The sequence below is a fragment of the Eumetopias jubatus genome, unplaced genomic scaffold, assembly GCF_037043125.1.
Source record: "Eumetopias jubatus isolate StellerSeaLion01/CBP00866 unplaced genomic scaffold, mEumJub1_p1.0 scaffold_11, whole genome shotgun sequence".
Lineage (NCBI taxonomy): Eukaryota > Metazoa > Chordata > Mammalia > Carnivora > Otariidae > Eumetopias > Eumetopias jubatus.
Genome location: NW_028274817.1, coordinates 68306746 through 68314864, shown reverse-complemented (window position 1 = coordinate 68314864; position 8119 = coordinate 68306746).

Below are 8119 nucleotides of genomic sequence, written 5' to 3'. Positions count from 1 at the left end.
TGCAGTTTATTGAGGAAATCTGCTTGTTTGTCCGGTAGGATTACCCCAGTTGGACTTTGCTGATTTCATTGCCATGGTATTGTTTAACATATTATATTCTCTGTCTTCTGTATTTCCTACAAATTGGTGCTTCGCTTCAGAGGCTTAATCAGCTTCACGTTCAATTTTCTTGGCTAGACAGCTCATGTGGAGGTCTCTCATCAGGAGGCACATAATGTCTAGGTGTCCCTCAATGGCTAGATCCATTAATTCATTTAAAGTTGCAAAATAGTGATATGCCATCATTCCATATTCATTTATTAGCTGAAATTATTTTTTAAAGTTTTCTGTAGAAGTGTATGGGAAGAGCACTATGTTTATTTTTTATATTAGTTTTTATTTAAATTCCAATTACTTAACATATAGAGTAATATTAGTTTCAGTTGTGTCCAATTTAGTGATTCAACATTTATATACAACACCTAGTGCTCATAACGAAAAGTGCACTCCTTAATCCCCATCACCTATTTAACCCATGCCCCCATGCACCTCCACACTAGAAACCATCAGTTTGTTCTCTGTAGTTAAGAGTCTCTTTCTTGGTTTACCTCCTCTTTGTTTCCCCTGTGATCATTTGTTTTGTTTCTTAACTTCCACATATGAGTGAAATCATAGGATATTTGTCTTTCTCTGACTTATGTCGCTTAGCATAATACTCTCTAGCACTATCCACATCATTGCAAATGGCAAGATTTCATTCTTTTTTATGACTGAGTAATACTCCATTGTTTATATATACATCACTTGTTTATCCATTTATCAGTCAATGGACATTTGACCTTGCTCCATAATTTGGCTATTGTGGATAATACTGCTACAAACATTGGGGTGCACGTATCCCTTCAAATCACTATTTTTGTAACCTTTGGGTAAATGCCTAGTAGTGAAATTGCTGGATCATAGGGAAGTTCTGTTTTTAGCTTTTTGAGGAAACTTCATACTGTTTTCCAGAGTAGCTGTACCAGTTTGCATTCCCACTATTAGTGGAAGAGGATTCCCCTTTCTCCACATCCTTGCCAACACTTGTTTTTTCCTGTGTTGTTGATTTTAGCCATTCTGACAGGTGTGAGGTGATATCTCATTGTAGTTTTGATTTGTATTTCCCTGATAATGAGTGATGTTGAGCATCTTTTCATGTGTCTGTTAGCCATCTGGATATCTTCTTTGGAAAAATGTCTATTTATGTCTTCTGCCTGTTTTTTAACTGGATTATTTGGTTTTTGGGTGTTGAGTTTGATAAGTTTTTTATATACTTTGCATACTAACCCTTTATCAGAGTTGTCATTTGCAAATATCTTCTCCCATTTCTGTAGGTTGACTTTTAGTTTTGTTGATTGTGCAGAAGCTTTTTATTTTGAAGTCTCAATAGTTTACTTTCCTTTTGTTCCCTTGCCTCAGGAGACATATCTAGTAAGAAGTTGCTGTGGCCGATGTCAAAGAGGTTACTGCCTGCATTTTCCTCTAGGATTTTGATGGTTTCCTGTCTCACATTTAAGTCTTTTATCCATTTTGAATTTATTTTTGTGTATGGTGTAAGAAAGTGCTCCAGTTTCATTCTTTTATTGTTGCTGTCCAGTTTTCTCAACACCCTTTATCGAAGAGACTATCTTCTTTCCATTGGTTATTCTTTCCTCCTTTGTTGAAGATTAATCGACCATATAGTTGTGGGTTCATTTCTGGGTTTTCTATTCTGTTCCATTGATCTATGTGTCTATTTTTGTGCCAGTACCATACTGTCTTGATCACTACTACTTTGTAATATAACTTGAAGTCTAGAATTGTGATGCCTCCACTTTTGCTTTTCTTTTTCAAGGTTGCTTTGGCTATTTGGGGTTTTCGTTGTCCCATACAAATATTAGGATTGTTTTTTCTAGCTCTGTGAAAAATGCTGTTGATATTTTGATAGGGATTGCATTAAATGTGTAGACTGCTTTGGGTAATATAAACATTTTAACAATATTTGTTCTTCCAATTCATGAGCATGGAATGTCTTTTCATTTGATTGTGGCATCTTCCAATTTCTTTCATCAGCGTTTTATAGTTTTCAGTGTACAGATCCTTTACCTCTTTGGTTAGGCTTATTCCTAGGTATCTTATGGTTTTTGATGCAGTTGTAAATGGGATCGATTTCTTGATTTCTCTTTCTGCTGCTTCATTATTGGTGTATAGAAATTCAGCAGAGTTCTGTACATTGATTTTGTATCCTGTGGCTTGCCTGAATTTTTTATTAGTTCTAGCAATTTTGTGGTGGAGTCTTTCAGGTTTTCTGTATATAGTATCATGTCATCTGCAAGTAGTGCAAGTTTGACTTCTTCCTTGCTGATTTGGATGCTTTTTATTTCATTTTGCAGTCTGATTGTTGTGGCAAGGACTTCCAAGACTATGTTAAATAACAGTGGTGAGATTGGACATCCCTGTTTTGTTCCTGACCCTAAAGGAAAAGTTCTCAGTTTTCCCCATTGAGGATGATATTAGCTCTGGGTTTTTTGTGTATGGCCTTTTTGATGATGTATGTTCCCTCTCACCCTACTTTGTTGAGGGCTTTTATCATGAATGGATGTTGTACTTTGTCAAATGGTTTTTCTGCATCTATTGAAAGGATCATATGGTCCTTATCCTTTCTTTTATTAATGTGGTGTATCATGTTGATTTGTGAATTTTGAACCACACTTGCTACCGAGGAACAAATCCCACTTGATTGTGGTGAATGCTTCTATTAATATACTGTTGGATTCGGTTTGCTAGTATTTTATTGAGAACTTTTGCATCCATGTTGATCAGGGATATTGGCATGTAATTTCCTTTTTTAGTGGAGTCTTTATCTGGTTTTGGTATCAGGGTAATGCTGGCTTCATAGAATGAATTTGGAAGTTTTCTTTCTTTTTCAATTTTTTGGAATAGTATGTGAAGAACTTTAAATATTTGGTAGAATTTGCCTGTGATGCCATCTGGCCCTGGACTTTTGTGTGTTGGCAATTTTCTGATTATTGATTCAATTTTTTTGCTGGTTATCTGTCTATTCAAGTTTTCTATTTCTTCCTGTTTCAGGTTTGGTAGTTTATGTGTTTCTATGAATTTATCCATCTCTTCCAGTTTGTCTGATTTTTTGACATATAGTTTTTCATAACATTCTTTTATAACTGTATTTCTGTGTTGTTGGTTGTTATTTCCTCTCATTTAGATTTTCTTTATTTGGGTTCTTTCTCCTGTCTTTTTGATAAGTCTGGCTAGGGGTTTATCAAGTTTAATATATATATTTTTAAAGAACCAGCTTCTGGTTTCATTGATCTGTTCTATTTTTTTTTTCAGTTTCTCTATCATTTATTTTTGCTCTAACCATTATTATTTCCCACTTCTGGCTGACTTTAGGCTTTGTTTGTTGTTGTTTCCTAGCTCCTTTAGGTGTAAGGTTAGGTTGTTTATTTGGGATTTTTCTTGCTTTTAAGGTAGGGCTGTATTATTATATACTTCCCTCTTAGGAGTACTTCTACTGTGTCCCAAAGGTTTTGGACTGTTGTGTTTTCCTTTTCATTTGTTTCCATGTATTTTATTTTAATTAATTAATTAATTTTTAAACTATCTTTTTTAATTAAAAATATTTTAATTGACATATAATTAGTATACAGTGTTATATTCATTTCAGGTGTGCAATATAGTGATTCAACAATTCTATACATTACTCAGTGCTTGTCACAAAGAGTGTACTCTTCATCCCCTTCACCTATTTCACCCTTCCCCCTACCCACCTTCCCTCTGGTAATCACCAATTCGTTTTCTGTATTTAAGTCTGTTTTTGTTTTTTTAAATTTTTAAAAATTTGTTCATTTTTTTATTATTAACATAAAAAATTTCTTCTTTAATTTCCTGGTTGACCCATTTATTATTTAGTAATATGTTGTTTAAGCTACTTTGGTCTTCCAAATTTTTTCTTGTGGTTGACTTCAAGTTTCATAGCCTGTGGTCAGAAAAGATGCATGGTATGATCTCAGTCTTTTTGTACTGGTTGAGGCCTGATCTGTGACATAGTATGTGATCTGTTCTGGAGAATGTCCTATGTGTACTTGAAAAGAATGTGTATTCTGCTGCTTTAGGATGGAATGTTCTGAATATATCTGTTAATTCTATCTGGTCCAGTGTGTCATTCAAAGCCATTTTTTCCTTGTTGATTTTCTGTTTAAATGATCTGTCTATTGATATAAATGGGATGTTAAAGTCCCCTACTATTATTGTATTATTATCAATGAGTTCCTTTATGTTTATTATTAATTGTTTTATGTATTTGGGTGCCTCCATGTTGGGTGCATAAATATTTACAATTATTAGATTTTCTTGTTGGATTACTCCCTTTATTATGATATAGTGCCCTTCTTCATGTTTTGTTAGTCTTTGGTTTAAAATCTAATTTGCCTGACGGAAGTATTGCTACTCTGGCTTTCTTTTGATGTTCATTCACATGAGAAATATTTTTCCATCCTCTCACTTTCAATCTGCAGGTAACTTTAGGTCTGAAATGAATCTGTTGTAAGCAACATATAGATGGGTCTTGTTTTTTTTTTAAACCCATTCTGACACCCTTTGTCTTTTGATTAGAGTGTTTAGTCCATTTACATCCAGAATAATTATTGATACATATGTATTTAGTGCCATTTTATTACTTGTTTTGTCATTGTTTCTGGAGATTTTTTCTGTTCCTTTCTTGTTTTTATGACTTTTGGTCTTTCCATTCTAGTCACAGAGTCCCCTATATTTCTTGCAGGGCTGGTTTAGTGGTCACAAACTCCCTTAGTTTTTGTTTGTCTGGGAAACTCTTTCTCTTTCCTTCTATTCTGAATAATAGCCTTGCTGGATAAAGGACTCTTGGCTGCAGACTTTTCCCATTCCATGCTTTGAATACATCATGCCACTTTCTTCTGGCTTGTCAAGTTTCTTTTGAGAGATCTGCAGCTAGCCTATTTGTCTTCCCTTGTAAGTTAAGGACTTCTTTTCTCTTGCTGCTTTTAGGATTTTCTTTATCACTGTTTTGCAAATTTAATTACAATATGTCTTGGTGTTGGCCTGCTTTTTTGATTTTGATGGGAGTTCTCTATGCTTCCTGGATTTCCTTCCCCAGATTAAGGAAGATTTCAGCTATTATTTCCTCAAATAAATTTTCTGCCTCCTTTTCTCTCTCTTCTTCTAGGACTCCTAAAATAGGAATGTTATTACGTTTGCTGGAGTCACTGAGTTCCCTAGGTCTATTCTTATGGTCCGTAATTCTTTCCCTCTTTTGTTCAGCTTCATTATTTTCTATTATTTTGTCTTCTAGGTCACTAATTCATTCCTCTGCTTCTTCCAGCCTGCCACTCATTGCATCAAGCCTGTTTCTAGTCTCATTTGTTGCATTCTTCATTTCTGATAGATTTTTTTCATATCTTTTTTCTCTATGGAAAGGGTCTCCCTGGGGAGAAGTGAAGAAGTGTCTCTTCCGTTCTTTTCTCAGGCCCACTGTGTATCTGTATGATTGTTGCTTTAAATTCTCCAACAGACATGTTACTTATATGTGTTTCAGTTAGATCTCTGGCTGTGGCCTCATCTGTTCTTTCATTTAGGATGAATTCCTCCATCTTGGCATTTTGTCTAAGTCTCTGCCTTCTTCTCTGTGTTAGAAAAGGCAGTTATGTTTCCTGTTCCTGAGAGTAATGGCTTCATAAGGAAGAAGACATGGAGTGCCCAGGGACGGGCACTTCAGGGAGTGTCTCTGGTGTGTGCTGCATGTGCTCTGATGTTGTGTTTCGACTGCTCTATCCTTCCCGGCCAGTCCTCTGCAGAGGCTCTCCTTGTCTACTATGGGCAGTGTTTGGTCCTTGGCCAGACTGTGGCAAGTTTTAACTTGGTGTGCTCTGGTCTGCTTGTTAAATGATACCTGATATATTTCCATGAGAACTGAGGCCCTGCAGAATTCTCTGGTGGGGAGATGTGGTATGGGCAGGCATTTGTGCTGGTCTTCTGGGTGAAGGGCCCATTGCACTGGGACTGACGCTTGACTGAAAAGGGCAGTCCTGTCACGGTGTGGGGCTGTGGGGTTTGGTATAAGCAAGTTAGTCAAGTCAGTGTGGGTGCTGCTCTGCTTCCTGTAGGTGGTTCTGTGTTTATGCTGAGGAGCAGGGGAGGGAAAAGGCATCAGCCTGCTCCTTTGTCTCCGGAGAGGTGTCTCCATGAATGCTGCCTCTCAGGGAGACACCCTGGGAAGAGTGAATAATCTGCCACCTGTATGCCCCATGTGTTTTTCAGATTGCTGTTTTCATGCCACCTGGCTCTGGGTTTTTTGCCTGCCTTCTCTCCAGGAGCAATGGAGTGCCCTCTGGGCTCTATCACAGCCAATCCTGATGACCTTTAAAACTCCACACTTTATAGACATGGTATGGGCAGGGGCTTGTGCAGGTCTTCTGTGAGAGGTGCTGGTAGCACTGGGACTGAGGCAAGCTTGACTTATAATGGCAGTCCTGCCAGAGAATAGGGGTGTGGGGCTTGGTGTAAGCAACTTAGGCAGTCAGTGTCAGAACTGTGCTGCTTCCTGAAGGTGGCTATGTGTTTATGCTGAGGGGTGGGGTAGGGAAATGGTGCTGGCCAGCTCCTTTGTTCCCTGAGAGGAGTCTCCATGAGCACTACCTCTCAGGGACAGGCTCCAGAAGAGCAAATAATCTCCCACCTGTGTGCCCCAGGCCTTCTTCAAATCATTGTTTCCACCCTATCTGCTTCTGAGTTGTTTGCCTGCCCTCTCTCTGGGAGCAGGGCAATGCCCTTAGGGCTCTATCCCAACCAAACCCCCTGACCTTTAAAACTCAAGGCTTTAAGTCCCACTTGTTGCAAGAACACACAAAATTCAGCCCCTCTAATTTTCCAAACTGTTGGCTTTGGGAAATGTTCTCCTTGTGCATTCCCCTGTGTGGCCTTCTCTCTCTTGCCTTATTCCATGACCATGGCTCCCTCCCCTCTGCAGCACCTACAATCCATTTCTCCCCTAAACCACGTCTCCACACTTTCTACCTTCTTTGATGTGGCCTCTTCTGTCCCTTTAGTTGTGGAGTTTGTTCTGTCAGTCTTCAGTTTGATTTCTGGGGTATTTAGGATGATTTGATAGTTATTTAGTTGTACTCGTGGGATGAGGCGAGCCAAGGGTCCTCTTACTCTGCTGCCATCTTCCTCTCCTCACTTCTCCATTTCATTTAGTTCATTATTTGAGGTTTTGTCTTATTCTTTCTTTTGGAATGTATTCCTCTGTCTCCCAATTTTGCTTGACTTTCTATGTTTGTTTTTATGAATTAATGGGACAGTTACTTTTCCTAAACTTGAAGGAATGGTCTTGTGTTTGGTTGTCCCCCATGTAGATTATGTATGGCTGGTGACTTTTGCTGGCTGGCTGGAGCTGTGACTAGTGTGAGGTGGGGTTCCCAGGGATCTCAATTCAGTGAGAGCCCTGGCAAGATAGTTAAAGCTGAAGTAGGTGCAGATCAGTGCATTCCCTGGGCTCTCCATGCAACAGGTACCCTGTCAGGACAGGTAAGTCTAAAGTGTGTGCAAGCCATGGTGTCCCAAGACTACACACAGAGGGGACTTTGGTAGGATAGTTGAAACTGAAGTGGGTGTTATCTGGAGTATCCTGAAACTCTCTGCTCAGAAGGTACCTTGGCAGCATGGCTTGAGCTGAGGCAGTGTGTAGGCTGGGAAATCTCAGGGCTCTTCATTCAGAGGGCACCCTAACAGGACAGCTGAAGCTGAAGTGGGTACAAGGCAGGGTGTCTCCTGGTTCTGTGCACTGAGGGCACCCTGGAAGGACAGCTGAAGCTGAAATGGGTATAAGTCAGAATGTCCTGGTATGTTCTTTGCAGGGGGCATCCTGGCAGGGTGGCTGGAGCTGTGGTAGTGTGTGGACTAGGAGCGCTCTGGGCTCTCTGCACAGAGGATGCCCTGACAGGATAGCTGAAACTAAAATGGGTACAGTCTTGAGGACCTAGGGTTCTACTCAGAGAGGGTATATTGTCAGGATAGTTGAAGCTCAAGTGAATGTAAACTAGGGTATTCTAGGACTCTTCACACAGAG